The sequence below is a fragment of the Triturus cristatus genome, chromosome 3_2, assembly GCF_964204655.1.
Source record: "Triturus cristatus chromosome 3_2, aTriCri1.1, whole genome shotgun sequence".
Lineage (NCBI taxonomy): Eukaryota > Metazoa > Chordata > Amphibia > Caudata > Salamandridae > Triturus > Triturus cristatus.
This window is the reverse complement of record NC_140584.1, coordinates 1,060,866,859-1,060,884,095: the sequence shown is the minus strand read 5'-3', so window position 1 is coordinate 1,060,884,095 and position 17,237 is coordinate 1,060,866,859. Positions and strand designations below refer to the sequence as shown.

Sequence of the window (17,237 nt, the reverse complement as noted above, 5' to 3'; positions counted from 1 at the left end):
CATGATAGCAGTCTCACATTCAGTAAGACACTCTGGACAGGAGAATACACTTGTATACCTCGCAGGGGACTTTCCTGCACTATCATGATGTCACAAAAGTAAGGCACTGCCAGCGTAGATACATCTTTGTCCTTCTTTTAGAACTTATTTAAATCAATAAGGTTCTAGGGAGAGGGCCTACTCAATGAAAACTTGTCAAAGAGAGACAAAACAATGTGGTCAGGATTAAACACTGGCATGTTGGAGAAACTGAGATCACGGTCAGCTTTTCCCTAAGATCAAGAGCTTCTATGAAGCTAACACCTTCCAGAACAGTATTCTGTGTATTTGCTTTTCAGATTAATACTGTGAGCCAAACTTTAAGGGTGAACATCAGAAAACACTCACTTCAGCATTTTCTGAATCTCCTTTTTGATGCTTGCATTTTTTACCCCATATGCTCTCTATCACGTGGCTAGGGGTCCTGCTCCCTTTGAGTGCAACCTATGCCTTTCAATATACCCCTATATATGCGTCCAGACATTACCTTACACTTCCATCCCCTAAGGTGATTAACTATCCTTGCTGAAACGGGGGCCTAGTGGTACCTTACCTTCTATAGAATAGGGGGATGTCCAATAATCACTGCCACGCTTGAGTTAATAAACCATACGAAAAAAGAGAAAAGTGAGTGCAGGAATAACTTCTTAACATCATTCCTTATTGCAAACACACTCAATGTGTCTGAAAAGCCATTCAAATTAATTATGGTGACATATATCTAAGGAAGCTCATAAGACCACATGTTTTCCAAACACAGTCGTTGGTGCAGTTATATTTTCCTTTGAGGTTTTTTTACTAATATTTAACAAACATTTATCAACATCATCAATATACATAAATTTACATATTCCACAAAAAACAAACAAAATTGCGGTCACTATTGGCCTCTCCTGGAGATATGGGTGAAGGTGATTTAGCGTTGACAAATTTCTGTGTCTAGACGAAAATTTGGTAATTTATGTGTTTTGTTCATAGAATTAATTGATCATCCCTTGATCTCGGGTCCTGATGAGGCCTTAAAGACTTTGAAGGCTGAAACGTGGTCTATTTCCTTTCTCGGAGAATTAAAATCCGTAGATGAAAACTAAATCCGAAGGTCTAAGGAATAGAATGTGGTCCCCATACACTATTTTTGTTGGATTTCAAACTAGTGCAAAGGACGAATGGAACCAACACTGTGTATGTGAATTGTGACCTAAAACATATCTCTAGGAGAGGCCAAGATTGACCGCAATTTTGTTAATTTTTTGTGGAATATGAGGATTTATTGATATTGATGATAAATGTTTGTTAAAAATGTGTAAAAAGGAACGCAACGGAAAATAAAACCGCGCCTATTACTTGGTTTGGAAATATATGGTCTTAAGAGTTTCCTTAGATATGTTACCATAATTAATTGCTTTTCAGACACATTAAGCGTGTTTGTGATGGGGGCATGGCTAACCGCCGAGCATTGCGGGTGCACGTTGAAAAAGCTCCAGTGCGGGACCTGCTAACACTTGCAATTGAAGGGAAATCTGGGATCGATCCACGATAATCGCTAACCGCGCTGGCAGCAGGACGCTGATGGCGCCATCTGATCCCAATGTGACCTTGAGGATCCTGTTTTAACGGCATGAGCCGCGGACGGACTTCCTGACGACCTGCGTCGCTCGCTGGAGTAACTCGAAGCGGCCTACGCTGGCCGATCCGATCACCGCCCCGTACTGCCTACATCGATGGCACAACCCGCGATGATTCAACTGGGACCTACCTGCCTTCCGAATTCCTTTTCCTGTCACCGAAGAGTAACGAATCTGGGCCTGTGTCCTTGACCCACTGCGGACGTGCGGAGGGCACGGTGCCTCCTCGTACGGCCCGGGCGGCTGAGTGTTGACCTGCCTGGGGACTGAGGGGAGGCGCCCTCTGATATTACGGACACCCCTGATTTGTGTCGCCTGTGGCTAGGATTAACCCCCTCCCCCCCCCCTGTCTGCGCATTGGACCTTTCGTGGGAGGCTCAACTGCGTCATTCTGGGAAACGTACTGTGCCCGGCGGATTGCCTCCCGGGGCACCGCTGACCGCCTAAAGAAGCCCCGTATTCCCTATCTTGTCGCCGGAGACCAACGGGGCGGATGGCGGCAACCATCGGCCGGGCCTGCGCGCAAACGGGGCCTGTGTTCTGACAGCACCGTGAACATGGAGGTGAGCGTGGGGCCTCCTGGAACGACCAGAGCAGCTGATTATTCACGATGCCTGGGGGCTGATGGGAGACGCCCTCTGGTACTCCGGGCATTTGTGCCGACCGGTGCCGGGACTGCGACCATCCCCTGGCTGCATGTGGAACTTAAGGTGGAGGCCTAACTGCGCCATCGTCGGTATCGCGCTGCGTTCTGCAGCAAACACCGGCCGGGCCCACCTGTGAATCGGGCCTACGCCCTATATATATCCTGGCAGCACCGTGAACGTGACGAAGGCCCAAGGGCCTCCTGGGACGACCTGGGTGGCTGAGTACTGACGGCCTGACGCGGGGTGCCCTCTGGTACTCCGAACGTAGTGAGTTGTGCCAACAGGCTCCGGACTGCCCCCAGTCCCTGTCTGCACGTCAGACGTAAGGCGGAGGCCTAACTGCGCCTGATTACCCACTGGAGCATCGTCTGAAAACTGAACTGCGCCATCACTGCTGCAGAGCAAATCCTGCCCTCCTGCCGACATTGCAGCTCGGGGTTGAGAGAAACTGGCGCGCTCCTACTGACTTTATTGGCCGCTATATATCCGATACCAGCAGTTCCCCTATCTGGTTACTAAATGCACACAGTAACAAGCATTGGCATAGCCAATAGGTCTCGCCTTTGGGACCTTATAAGTGTTTAGCCATGCAACAGTTGCATAACTAAATACTTATAAGGTCCCAAAAGCTAGACCTATTGGCTATGCCAAGCGGCCGTGAAAGTGAAAGTAATCGTGGTAAAGCACGCCGCGCGCACATGCACTGTAGCTCTAGGCTGGCCTGGTAGCACTTTTTGGAGCCCTCTCAATAAGTCTCGCCAGACCAGCGCATGCGCTGGGTCAGGCGAGACCTAAAAAGGAGTGAATTGATGGCATGAGCGGTGCCGACTTACGCTGGGCTGGCCCTTGGGACATACTTTCATACCATTTGAAGATAAGGAGAGTGACCACTTGTGTACATCGGCTGGGCTCCCTCTAGGTGACTGTTTAGTTGTCCTCTGGGCTCATATACATATTGTGCGCAGATAGTAATTTTCATTTCTACATATGACGCCATCATCATTCCCACCATAGTGACTGTACCCTATGTTCTAGACTGCCACTGCAGTTCTGTCCTATAGACCACGAAGGAGCTGACCAGTGGGAGCACCTATTCTACGTGTGAACTCTCTTATATAAACATAGGCATACGTTGGGTCCTATTGTTGGCACGTATACCAGGACTGTCACTCCTCCCTGTGGGTAATCCCTTGGAAGCTCTTCCTAACACTAAAATCTACCATACGTGTTAGAATGGGGCGCACGAAAGGAAAACAGTCTGACATGCGTTCTTCGGAGGTACCAACCCAAGGGGACTCTGACTTGGCCTCACAATCATCCTCCATCAGCTATGTCCCACCGACGAACTTACCTCCCCGCTCCTGATGAACTAGATCAAATTTTACAAGAAATAAGGGACTCGCGTCAATCCATCGAGTAGCTAATTGGTACTCTTACCACTGGCTTTACTCCCCTTTGCATCCAGAACAGGAAAGCAGCGACACGGGTGGAGAACCGATCCATTCAAAATCCTAAGTACAACAAGCATTTGCAATGCAATAGGTCTCGCATTATAAAAGTTTGAGCTATTGGCATTGCTAATAATAATGCAACACCAGTAGCGCAAACATTCAGTAATGCGAGACCTATTGCATTGCAAACGTTTTTTGTTTGTTGCTTTTTTATATAGCGCGACTTGACCCAAAGGCATGCATTTATGTTGTATTGAGTTCAGTGCAATTATATGGTATGTTATTATGTGGCACGGAGTGGTATTATGCGGAGTGTATTTATGTTGCATTAAGTAGAGAGTAATTATGTGACGTTGAATTATGTAGTATTGAGTGGTATGTGGAGTGCATGTATGATGCATTGATTACAGTAATTATGTGAGGTGTAGTTATGTGGTACTGAGTGGTATTATGTTGAGTGCAGTTATGTTGCATTGAGAAGAGTGTAAATATGTGGTGTGTAATTCTGTGGTACTGAGTGGTATTTTGTGGAGTGTATTTATGTTGCATTGAGTAGAGTGTAATTATGTGGCTTGCAATTGTGTGGCACTGAGTGTTATTGGGGCATTTATGTTGCATTGAGTAGAGTGTAAATATGTGGTATGTAATTATGTGGCACTGAGTGGTATTATGTGGAGTGTATGTTGCATTTAGTAGAGTGTAATTATGTGGCATGTTATTACGGGCCACAGAGTGGAGTGAGAGAGAAGAGGGATAAAGAGAGAGAGGGAGGGAGAGAAAGAGAGCTAGAGAGAGAAAGAGGGAGAGAGAGAGGGTTAGAAAGAGTGAAAGAGAGAGGGAGAGAGATAGAAACGGGGAGAGAGGGAGGAGAGATAAAGAGAGAGCGGGAGGGAAAGAGAGAAAGAGGGAGGGAGAGAGAGACAGAGAAAGAGAAATAGAGAGGAAAGAGTGAGAGAGAGAGCAAGAGAGGGTGGGAGAGACTGAGAAAGAGAGAGAGAGAGAAAGAGGAGAGGGATAGAGAGGGGGAGGAGAGAAAGAGATAGAGGGAGAGAGAGAGAGAAAGAAAGAGGGAGGGAGAGAGAGAGAGGAGAGAGAAAGGGAAAGAGTGAGAAAGAGGGAGGGGGAGAGAGAGAGATAGAGAGAGCGGGAGGGGGTGATTCCCACTTCCGAAATGAATAAAGTAAGGCCGTGAGAAATGTGGGGCAGAGGGGTCATTATGTCACAATCCTCACACTGTGTTTCAGGTCTCTTGTGCTGTGATATTTGGTCAGAGCCGCAGTTAAAAATGTTATGCTACAACTCCTGCTTTGTAAAATTAGGATAAAAGCAAACTTGGCACCTCGCTGCTGTCATCGTTTTGAGTTTAACAAGGGTCAGAAAGTACTTGAGACAAGAGAAGCTGTTTAAATGCAGACAAACATAGATGAGCCACAGCTCCTAACAGCCTTCCAGCAGCCTTTGAGTGCTATGTACCTGGGATCAGACTGGTCGCTCTCGTCTGGCCCAAAGTAACCGACTGCAAACTGAGTGAAATGTTGACATTAATATGGATACACTAACAGACATGTTCCAGTCAGGAAGGCTTTAGAGACGAGTACCTCATTTAAATAAACACGTTCAAATCGGCGAGATTTTAGAGAAGAGTGCGGTTCTTTGTAAATATTACTGGGAACAATTAAACTGCATTTCCTGAGATGTTAACGCTACCTTCAGCAAGGCAAAAAGAGCCTTTCAAACATGCAAGCATGAAAGGAAAGGATATGCAGAGTGCCGGGCAGTCTGTTACAGTAAGGGGTCACATTGGGGGAAAGACTGTAACTACTGTGATAACACCAAGCCAAGCCACCCGTGACGCTGGGCCATGAAGAGCCGAAAAACCCCACCGCTTTATTACAAGCGTGCTGAGCTACAAATCCGAGCCGCCAAGGGAGGGGGTGGCAAATGGTGAGCACTTTCGCGGCGGCTTTGATGTTCTCAGTGGCCGCGCGGCTCACTGAGAACATCAAAGCGGCCGCGAAAGTGATCAGCAGGCTGACAAATGGTGCGCGTGCCCGGCGCACATTCACTGTAGCTGGAGGCCTGAAAAGCACTAGTCTGCACTTCCAAATCCCCCGTTTACTAAAGCTCTCGCCAGAGCTGCGCCAAAGCGCTGGCTCAGGCGAGACCTAAAAAGGAGAAACGCTGAGGCAACTGCGTCGTGTAAATCAGGTGCACAGACAGCGGTAGTTCATTGGACGCCGGCCCACCCTATGAAAATAACATAAACTTTATGAAGATCTGTCAATCGATTGGTGGATCGTGGATCAACATACTGGTGAACTTTATAAATTCTGCTAGAGACAACAACTCCAGGGTTACAGTTTGCTTTATGTTTCAGACCTTCTACATATGAATTATAAATAGTTGGACCATAACAGAGGGAGGTAGAGGCTCCCTAAGAACTTGCCAGATCCTCCAAAATACAGATTCATCCTGGATCACAATCTAAGGCGATCCAACTTGCTCCAGATTTTACTTTTCATTTGAGAGAGTCACAAAGGTTTTAGTCTTGAAAACGATGGCTACATAAAGGCACCATCGAAATGCGTCAACGCTTGTTAATAAGAACATAATCTGTGAAAAAACTGGGACTATTGAATGCTCATTTTATGAATGGTATCAAGTCTCAGCTTTCAAATGAAATAATCATAGACATGTTCACCCAATGACACAGTCTTTTGTTTTTGATGTGCACTCTCTCTGATTTTTACATGCCCCTTTAAAAAAAAAAAAAAAATGTGCAATTGTACTGTATTTCTGATGTGATTTTGATACAATAGCAATAGCGTATATTGATGTATTGTTAAGCGAAAGCTTCTTTTTAAACTAAATAATAAATTGTTTTACTCTTGACATAAAATTTTGTTTTGTAATCACTAGTTAAGGGGTTGAAATTATACTGTTCCCTCCACGTGTTTTGATAGACCAAATGCATGTGTGAGTGTGCCGCAACGAGAATATTTAGCCAAGAAAAATTAAAATAGTTTCTTCTCCAAAGAAAACGCTTTTTCATGACTTTACTCCCCTACGTGCAGACCATAATAAACTGTCCGATACGGTTAAAAACCATACACAAACGCTCCAAGACATAGTACCACAACATAAAGAACATGCTGACTTTATATTTCAAATGCAAAAACAACTAGCTACCCTTCTTGACAGAGCTGAGGATTCGGAAGGTAGAGCCAGACGCAATAACGTTCACATCATAGGAATGCCGGAACGTTTAGAAGGACCCAGTATGACTCAATTTGTGGAGGAACATATAGCCCCAGAAGTCCTATCCACCTTTTTCTGTGTGGGGAGAGTGTACCAAATTCCCACGGGCAGACCAGCGGCAGGAATGCCACCTAGACCACTAATAGCCTGTATCCTAAATTTCAGGGACCATGAGTTTTTGCTCCAAAAGGTTAGAAAAATGCTCCAATACAATATGAGAACACTCGAATATCTCTCTACCCAGATTATACTATTCAAGTACAGCGCCAAAGAGCGTCTACCAGCCACTTAAGCGGAAACTCCAGGCACTCAATCTGAAATATGCCCTACTGTTGCCTGCACGACTAAAAATTCTACACAACCAGAAATCTCACTTTTTTGAATGCCTTGAGAAGGCAAATGACTGGTTGGAGTCCACCCTCTCCTCTCAGAAACTGGACACAGATATGGCGTGTTCCGACATGGACGAACAAACCTGCACCCCGCCGCAACAGATCAACACGAACACATTCTGCAAAGAAACCATCACCAGAACAAGCCCTATTAGAGCAGGAGTCGGTACTGGCGGTGGCCTCTTCCGAGCGTGACACTACCCAGATATCATCACCGGTACTATCGGGCGATAACATAATGAACTCTGATTCTGAGAGTATTGATGTTCTATTCCCCTCAATCACACCACAGATTGTAAAAGATTTGTTTGGATAGAGTCAAGGAAGCGGCACATGAAGAGCTACTACCATTACAGAACTGACCCCAAATGCCAGAGGGAAGTAAGATGTAATTAATGTACAACGATTTTGTCTTTTCTCCCCAGATATCTGTCAATGTTTTTTCCTGTTATAGGGTCCCGACACGAGTGTCGCTCTGCCTGGAATCTGTTATCTCATGCACAGCATAGGTCCCACCCCCCCTGCAGTTACTGCATTGAGTAACCGTTTGGACGTAGCATGTTATGGGAAAAGTTTGGACCAACATAGTTTAGTCGTTGGCCCTAGTATTGGGTGTTATAGTTCACTGAGGGTTCATAGGTTCCTGGCATTCCCTATTTCATACGTTGTAATGTATTCCTCGTGCCTCCCTAGGGTATTTCCTTATACCTGTCTGATACTGAATGGTTGTGCTGGGTAAATACAAAATACTGACTTGGAATTTACGGGGAATGGGATCAGTCCACAAACGCCATAGAATTTACGCCCAGCTAAACAGACGAAAAGTGCACATAGCCCTTTTTCAAGAAACACACCTAACTAATTCAGAAGTGGCCAAAATGCTTAAAGAATGGAAAAGGCCAAATATTTAATACATCCTATTCTGCCTTTGCTAGAGGATCACTTATCTGGATCAGGCATGGGGTACCATTTGTTCTTGTGGAACAGCATATAGACATGGCGGGGCGTTATGTACTGCTACAGGGCAGACTAGATGGTATTCCGATAGTTATTGGCAGTGTTTATGCCCCAAATTATGAACAAAATAACTATCTCACTACCTTAAACGCAGTCTTATCAGACTGGGTTGTATATCCATGGGTCCTTGGTGGGGATTATAACTCTATTTTAGATGTCCATTTACATCGCTCTCACCCCCCGGTTCGAGGGGCTGCATCCACTAAAAACGCAGAGTTTCCACAGGCTTGGTCTGAGGGATGGACATTACAGGACGCGTGGTGCCTGCAATATCCTACTAGTCGGGAATATTCATTCTATTTCCCCCCCCCCCCACATCAATTGCACACCAGACTAGATAGGATATTCTGCTCCATGTCTTTGATATCCCAGATTTCCGAATCCACATATCTGGGAAAAACACTCTCCGATCACAATCCGCTGGGAACAAACCCTAGATGACACGGTTTTTCAGGATAAAATAGGCACTGCCATTCCTAATTATTTAAAAGAAAACGATAATTCCGCATCTTCCCGCCTGGTTGAATGGGATGACTTTAAATCAGTGATCAGGGGCATGGCAATAGAGGCTACTGTAGGAGCCCGGCAGGAAACACACAAGAACCTTATTATAGTAGAGGACACTCTTAATAATCTGGAAAACGAAGCTATTACTGACCCGAATAAACAAGCACAGCTACAAGAAGCCAGAAACAAACATGCTGAACTTCTTGAGCAACTTCGACTAATAGACTATAGTGCATATTCTCAGTACAGTCATAAGCAGGAAGATAAATCGGGTATCCTTTTAGCACGTCTCATACGCAACGCTCCTCCCCCAGTCCCGATACCGGAAATTACTCTCCCAGATGGTACTGTTGTGCTTACTCAAGCAGAGATTAACTTTGCATTCTGTGCCGACTACGAAACACTTTATAGCGCCCCAGTTGTTACATCACATGAACATGTAGCAGCTTTTTTGGACACCCTCACATGCCCTAAACTGACTGCAGAATTAGAAGCCACAATAACTAAAATGGACATAAAAGAAGCCATCAGGGATCTCCCAAATAATAAGGCTCTAGGTCTGGATGGATTACCATCTGAGTTTTATTCAGTATATGCTGATAAACTGGTCCCATGCCTGGAAAACCTATATAAAATGGCTTATGAGAAGCGCACTCTTCCACTAACTACTATGCAAGCACTAGTTACTTCTCTCCCCAAACCGAATAGAGATCCCCGTGATATGTCGGGTTACCGGCCCCTCTCGCTATTGCCCACTGAGTATAAAATACTCAGTAAAATCTTAGCCAAGCGCCTCCTTCCCTATCTCCCAAAACGAATTCACATTGACCGATGTGGATTTGTGCCTGGCTGCAACACCTCTCTAAATATCAGACGTTTCCGGTATATAATGGAGGCTGCCGCAGACCTTTCCTGTAAAACTGGATGTACCTCCCTTGACCTGCAACAAGCATTCCATACACTAAGTTGGCCTTATATGTTGGCAGCTTTGGAAAATTTGGCATCCCAGGAGGATATCTGTAATGGGACAAATTATTATATACCGCCCCCACGGCACGGGCCAGGACTGGCTCTTATATATCCATCCTTACTCAGTGGCAAGGGGAACTAGGCAGGGATGTTCCCTGTAGGCACTATTATTTGTCTTGGCTCTAGAACCCCTACTCATTAAGCCCTGCAAAGAGGCTGCAGATATGGGGATTCTAATAAGAAACTCAGTACATATAGTGTCCACCTATGCAGACGACCTTATACTTTTCTTTAAAGACCTTACTACAGATTTGGAATCTATCCCATTTATATTCAAACAATTTGAACAGGTGTCAGGGCTAGCAATCAACGCGAATAAATTGCGTACCTTCTATATGGGACATACGGAAAACCCAGACCCTATTAAATTTGGCGATTTTACTCTATCAACTGCTCCAAAAACATTTAAGTGTTTGGGCATACAAATATATAGAGCTCCCCAAGACCTAATAGATGGAAATCTGCTGAAAGCGATAGGATCCTTGCGGATGCAGATCTCTTTTTGGACCTCGTTACCCTTGTCTGTGATGGGCAGAGTGGCCATTTCCAAAATAGTAATGCTCCCTCGACTTTTATATTTTTTCACTAATCTACCGATAATAATCCCTGCCAAAATATTTCGTATACTTGATACACTCTTATCGGAACTTATTTGCGTAGGGGACGTAGGAGGGTGAGTCTGGCTAAACTCCAATTGCGACCTGAATAGGGAGGTCTCGGAGCTCATGACTTTCGGGTGTACTGTATGGCCAGTCAACTACAGTGGCTATCGTACTGGCTGGCAGGGCAACATATACAGGAAATAGGTTATACGCCACAGCTCCTTAATCAGGGTACTCTTCATACATTATTATTGCCGAACGCTAAGATTCCGCCTACAGTTCCTCCCTTCTTAAAACAGCTCTATCATACTGTAGGCGGACACTCCAAAATGCTAAAAGAGTCCCCCCATATTCTCCCAATATCCCCTTGCTTGGGATACCTACTGCGACTGGAATAATTTCGAAACGTGTTGTGTCCCAATGGTCACAAGACGGAATGACGACGATTGGAACAGTGTTTATAGAAGGATCCCTAGCAGACCACGATAATTTCACTCACACGCAAGAGGTCCCTCTGACACTGTTACTCCTCCATGCCACTATCTCTCATTACATTACACGCTGCTGGTCCCCCGAAGGGATTGAACCTCCTACCCATGAGCTAGTCCATGCAGTGCATCTAATGGGAGAGGGACGTCACCTTACCCGTTGGTTATACAAGGGCATCAGGGCACACTCGGGAATACCACTAACCCCGCTCCGAACGAAATGGACCGCAGAGTTGGGCAGGAATCTAACGGATAAAGAGTGGACTTCCATACTGGAATTCCCTAAGAAAGTGTCTAGAAATGCTAAATTTAAATATATACAGTATATGATTCTACATAGGGCATATCTCACACCACACCGCCTTAATAGTATGTACCCAAATGCACAACTCCCATGTCCTAGATGTCAGGAGGCTGATGCTGACCTACTCCATATGTTGTGGGGTTGCCCACGGTTATAAGGAGTTTGGCATACGATCATATACAGAGTGCAAGAAATCACTGATATGGATGTCTGGGCGACTGTGAAAAGATGTCTATTGGGTCTGCACAAGTGTCCAAAAGGGCAGAAAGTCAGTTACAGTTCTGTGGACATGGCTATTCTAATAACGAAACGTGCCATCACCATGAGATGGAAATCTGCTTCTGCTCCCACACCACTTTCCTGGCATGCAGCAATGACCTATTGGGGCACAGCAGAGAGTGCGATTATTAGACAAGAAGAATTTCGTGGCCTACGTAAAGTACCCATCTCTCTGGAATGGGATCAGATGCTTGAAGCCTTGAAATCTATAGATCCACTGGCTACTCCAATATCTCAGGGCGCACCCATACAACCCACAACTCCCACATCCATACTAGCTAATTCGACGAACCCGTATAATGCCATATCTTTCACAATATTTTCGTACCTAGGAGCATTAAATGTATATTATTAGTACAATTGTATGGGTTTTTTTTTTGTTTGGTTTCTTTAAACGAGAGAATATAACCTTCTCATATGACCATGATTGCATGGGGCGCCAGCGAACTCGGGGGAGGGGGGTCGTTTCCGTTTAAGGTATAGTAGTTTATAGTTAATCGCATAGACATGATAGTATAACATGTGACTATTTATCTACAATTGTACCTCTAATTCATTATTCTTGCTACACCGCTTTAATGTACAATGTTATAATAATTGTTCATGTAGACGCTTACAGTCTGGCTGTATTATTCTATCACAAGACTACTGACCAAAACTACGTTTATTATTGTCAGTTGTGTATCTCAGATGCTATAAGAACTGTTAAAAAACTCAATAAACTTGGGTTTTAAAAAAACCCTGTGTTTGCGATACGAAATGATGTTAAGAAGTTATTCCTGCGCTCACTTTTCTCCTTTTTAGGTCGAACCTGGGCAGCTGTCTTCAGGTAGGGACTTGAAGCTCCGCCCACTATCCGCCCATAGTTTTCATTTGCTTGTGTCATTGCCCACTGTAAACTGTGGCTGTTCATTGGTCAATAGGCTTTGTAGTCCCTCCTTAGTACAGCCTTGTCCCATTTTGTAACTTCCCATGGAGACACCCCCGTTACGAGTGTTGTTACTCTGTAGGCTTTAATACAGCCTTCGAAAACTATTTTCTTAAATAGCTTTGTCCTGCCTGCTGTTGCAGGCATTAAATCAAACATAAAGGAGGGCCCCATAGGAATCAAATAGGCAGGCAGAAACAACAAGGGAACAAATGCTTCGGCAAAAAGACAAAAGAAGACAACCTGAGGGATTCAATTGGCGGAATATCTCACCATATTTGCAAAGATGCTTACCATGTCATCTCGGAGTCATAGTGTATATATCTATATATATATATTCTTTTTTAAACAATCTTTATTCATTTTACAATTACAATCCCCACAACCCCTCCCACACCTCCCTCCCCACTTCAGACAGGTGTTATTTATAAAACAACTGCATCACACACACAAGAGAAACAAATTGATCATGTTCATTATATTCTTACAAAAAGTGCCATAAGTATGCCCTGTCACCAACTAATTAAAGTGACTCGAGCAGTATCTTTCCCTCATAATAAAAAACAGCGAAAATTAGTTCTTATTCATTTTCTTTAAACCCATGGTATCCATTCTGACTATCTTTCTTTACAACCCGCACCTTTACACCCAAAGTGGGGTTAAGTGTTCTTCTTACATTATTCCCCTTTTTGAATTTGAATCCAAATAAGTAGGGGGGTCCAGATTTTCAAATCACTTCTCCGCATGTTTCTTCCTTTCCGTTTATAGATAGCCTTTTCTAAACTAAATATTGCTAACAGCCTGGCGAGCCATTGATGAAACGTTGGTGCATTTGGGTGCCGCCAAGCGGTGGCAATACACATTCTTAAAACTGCCATAGCAATAAAATCAATTAATGTCCCGTTCTGACGCGATTCGTTTCGGAAACCCCTAACACCATTACACCATCAGTCAATATTATTTCAGTTTCAAGCACTTTGGTTAAAACATTTTCTATATCTTTTTTCACTTTTTTTAACACGTTACATGATGCGAAAATATGTACACTATCTGCATTAAACAATGTGCATCGAGGACAACAAGTTCCCTTTCCACTCCCCCACTTGGCAATTTTATTCGGGGTGTAATACAAAAAAAAAAGGGTTAAAAAATTGGGCCTGCAATCTGGTAGTCATTACATTAGACTGTGACATCTCATATGCATACATAAATGGCTCATTCGATATCCCTACTTTCATCGGCCATTTCTGTGCATATTTGTCCAGGTCATCTGGCAGGGCTGCATTTATAAGAGTGTAAATCTCACCAATAGAACTTACTTTATCTTGAAATACTCTTTCAATAATTCCAATTTTCTCGAATTTGGCCAGTCCATCTCCCTTCTGTAACAAAAAATCTCTAATCTGGAGGAATTAAAAAAAATCCCGCCAGTCTAAAGTAAAAAAAAAAGTCAGTTCTTCAAAAGATCGGAATTCCGTGGGGGGAAAGAAGCACCCAATCCGATTTATACCTGCTCTTTTCCACTTCGTCATACATGATTAGCCCAAAATCTCGGGGAGATTATGATTGTTGTCTAAGGCGTATAGAAAGATAGTATACCAATACCGAACCCTCTCCTGATGGCACTCCGTGCTTTAAACACACTAAAAAGGGTTTTAAACCAGACTTTTTTGTAGCAGCTATCATGAAGTTGCAGTCACAGCCCTGGTCTCTTTTCCCACCATGAGTTCAAAAACAGATGGTACTTTATCTGTCTGTATATCATCCCTATTAATCTGCAATAACTCTTGTCTATACGCCCAGTAGTATAATTTTAAATTCAGGAGTGCCATCTCTCCCCTGTCCCTCAGTAAAGTGAGAAATGTATAGCTTGTCGATGTCGCGAGTAAGCCCAGATAGATCTAGAGAATATCTGCTCTATTGCCTTAAACCATGGTAGTGTAAATTCCAGGCAGATTGCCCTAAAAAGATACAAAATCTTTGGGTAAAAAAGCATTTTAATAATATTGCACCTTCCTATAATAGACGTAGATTAATAATGCGCTGGAGATCTTTTTGCATTGTATCCATAAGGGGTTCCACATTAGCCTTGATCACGCTATCTAACCAGTATGATATACAAATACCTAAATATTTGACCTTTTCTACAACCCGTATGTCAGTCATCTTGGCCTAGTTATTCACGACAACCTGAGTTTTATCCTGGTTAAGTGCATAACCTGAGATTTGTCCAAAACGTCTTGCCTCTTCTTCAATAGCTATTATGGCTGTGTTTGGATCGGCTGTCACCAGAGCAATATCGTCTGCATAGGCCAAAGTCTTAGTGGCCCAATTCTGGGACCATATAGCTGGTATTTGAGGTTTGTCTTCTAATCTATGAATAAATGGATCGATGTAAATCGCAAATAAGAGCGGGGAGCAGGAGCAGCCCTGCCTCGAAACCCGGGAGATTGGGAAATCCCTAGATAATATACCATTAACCATCACAGCCGCTGTTGGATCAACGTATAATTGTCTGACTGCCTGAATAAAGCCATCCCCTATTCCAATCTTAGACATTATAGCCCATAAATATTGCCAGGATACCCTATCAAAGGCTGTTTCTGCATCCAGCAAAACCAGGGCCATTGGGTCTCCTGCAACATTGGTATGTCAAACAGCGTGATGACTCTCTGAATATGATCTCTGGTGGATCTCATGGGAACGAATCCATGCTGACGCTCAGAAATAACTTTATGTATGATAGGTGCTAGTCTGTTTGCTAACAGTTTTGAATATATTTTAGAGTCGCCATTTGATTAATGTGATAGGGCGATAGGAACCCAGTTGTACTGATGGCTTATTTTTTTTCAAGAAGATCACAATTATTGCACGCGACCATGATCCCGGGGGCACTGAATATATGCACCATTAAGTCAGTGAGAGTGTTTTTCAACTGATCTGCAAAAACAACATAAAATTCGGTTGGAATACAGTCTGTTCCTGTCGCTTTCCCTCTTGCCAGGCCCTTAATGGTCACTAAAATTTCCTCCAAGTAAGGTGGGCAATCTAAACATTCCTGATCCTCTTCCTCAAATGTACTGTGTGGGATGAGATCTAGATACCCTTCAATATCGCTCTGCCCACTCCCCAAATTTGCTGTATATAGCTTGTGATAAAACCGCCCAAAGGCCACTCTTACATGTTCTGGATTCGTGGTCTGGCCAATCACCGGGTCATTTATCTCTCAGATTAATTTTAATGAGGTTTGTTGCCTTGTACGAACCGCCAACTGGTGGCCAATTTGTTCATTAAGCTCATAAGGCACTTCTTTCTGGGCTATAGCTTTACTTTCGGCTTTATCAGTAAATACATTAGTGATTTCTGCCTTTGCAATTGCAACCTGCCTCTGTACACCCTCTAAATCCTTATTTCCTCTATCAGCCCTCACCAACTCCTCTTCTGCCGCCCCCCCAGATTATCCTGCAGTATCTTCATAGATTGCTTGGCCCGTTTATTACGGTTTATGGAATACCTTAGTGTTTCATCCCTGATTCCAGCCTTCATGGCATCCCATACAATTTCAATTGTAGTGCTCCCTAGATTGTCTTCCAGAAACACACATATCGCCACCCCTCCTCCACAGACCAATCACTGGGTAGATTAATGTTAAAAATCACCACAAACAATACGTGGGAGGGGCCAGTAAGTAAGTTCACTTGAGATAGCATCCAACACGGCAGGATTATCACATTTGCTTCCATATACTGTGCAGAGTGTTAGCTTCTGCCCCGCATTATATTGAATTTCAGTAATCGCCTAGCGACCATATTTATCTGACTTTGATCGATTAAACAGCAACCCACCTCCTTTAGCCAGAATCACCACCCCCCGAACCCTGGCCCCCTGTGTCATAGCACTTATTACTCTAAATCCTAGTGTCTTCAACACATGCAACTGTGAATCATCTGTGTGTGTCTCTTGGAGGCATATAATATTAGCGCCCATCGATTGTAGCCCAACCGCGACTTCCTGCCTTTTTCCACATCATTCAAACCGCATATATTAATGGATGCAATTTTCAATACCCCCATATGCTTTTATAACACATACCTAGTACAGATGTCCCATACTCATAAAAAATACAAATACTTTGTCTACCGGCCAACCGGCCTCTTTTTGTGAAAGATACTACACTACTGTTTCTACCCTCCAGAAAATTATGTGAATCTGTCATGACCCTGCTATTCACCTGTCTGAAAGCCCTCCCACCCCTACCTCTCTCCCTCCCTCCACCAAAAACTAGGCAGCCAGGCTCAACCATAAGCCTGTGTGAGGACGTCTGAATCCTTCCACCTCGCTTCCCCCCTTTTAACTACCACTACACCTAGAAACACCCCTATCCCATGTTGTGCCCGATATCTGACTTGAATCCTCCATTATTACATTTGGTCTATACTTTCATGTTTTTGTAGCCAAAGTCCCTTTTGTAATGTCATTCAGCAGCTTCTGAGCTTGAATTTCTGAGTTAAAACTGAAGTTCTGCCCTTGATATATCACTTTGAGCCTGGCCGCATTTTGTAAAAATACCAAGACTCCTACCGCATGAAATTGAGTCATTAATTGCCTAAGCCGCCATCTCCGTCCCCCCGTTGCATGAGCAAAATCAGGCTTAGCAAAAAAGGAAAATCC

At 43.9% G+C, this 17,237-nt stretch overlaps 1 protein-coding gene across 3 annotated transcripts in view; it reads right to left on the bottom strand.

Annotated features, from left to right (window-relative positions):
* Positions 1-17,237, bottom strand: part of GTF2IRD1 (GTF2I repeat domain containing 1) — a 1,036,986-nt gene that overhangs the window by 850,689 nt on the left and 169,060 nt on the right. Inside the window, exon 1 of one of the 3 annotated variants that reach the window (XM_085649788.1) lies at positions 1,796-1,825. The exons of the other annotated variants lie outside the window; for them this stretch is intronic. The gene's annotated coding sequence lies outside the window, so the exon portion shown is untranslated. Of the gene's footprint in view, positions 1-1,795; positions 1,826-17,237 lie in introns of those variants that run through there. 3 annotated transcript variants of the gene reach the window in all.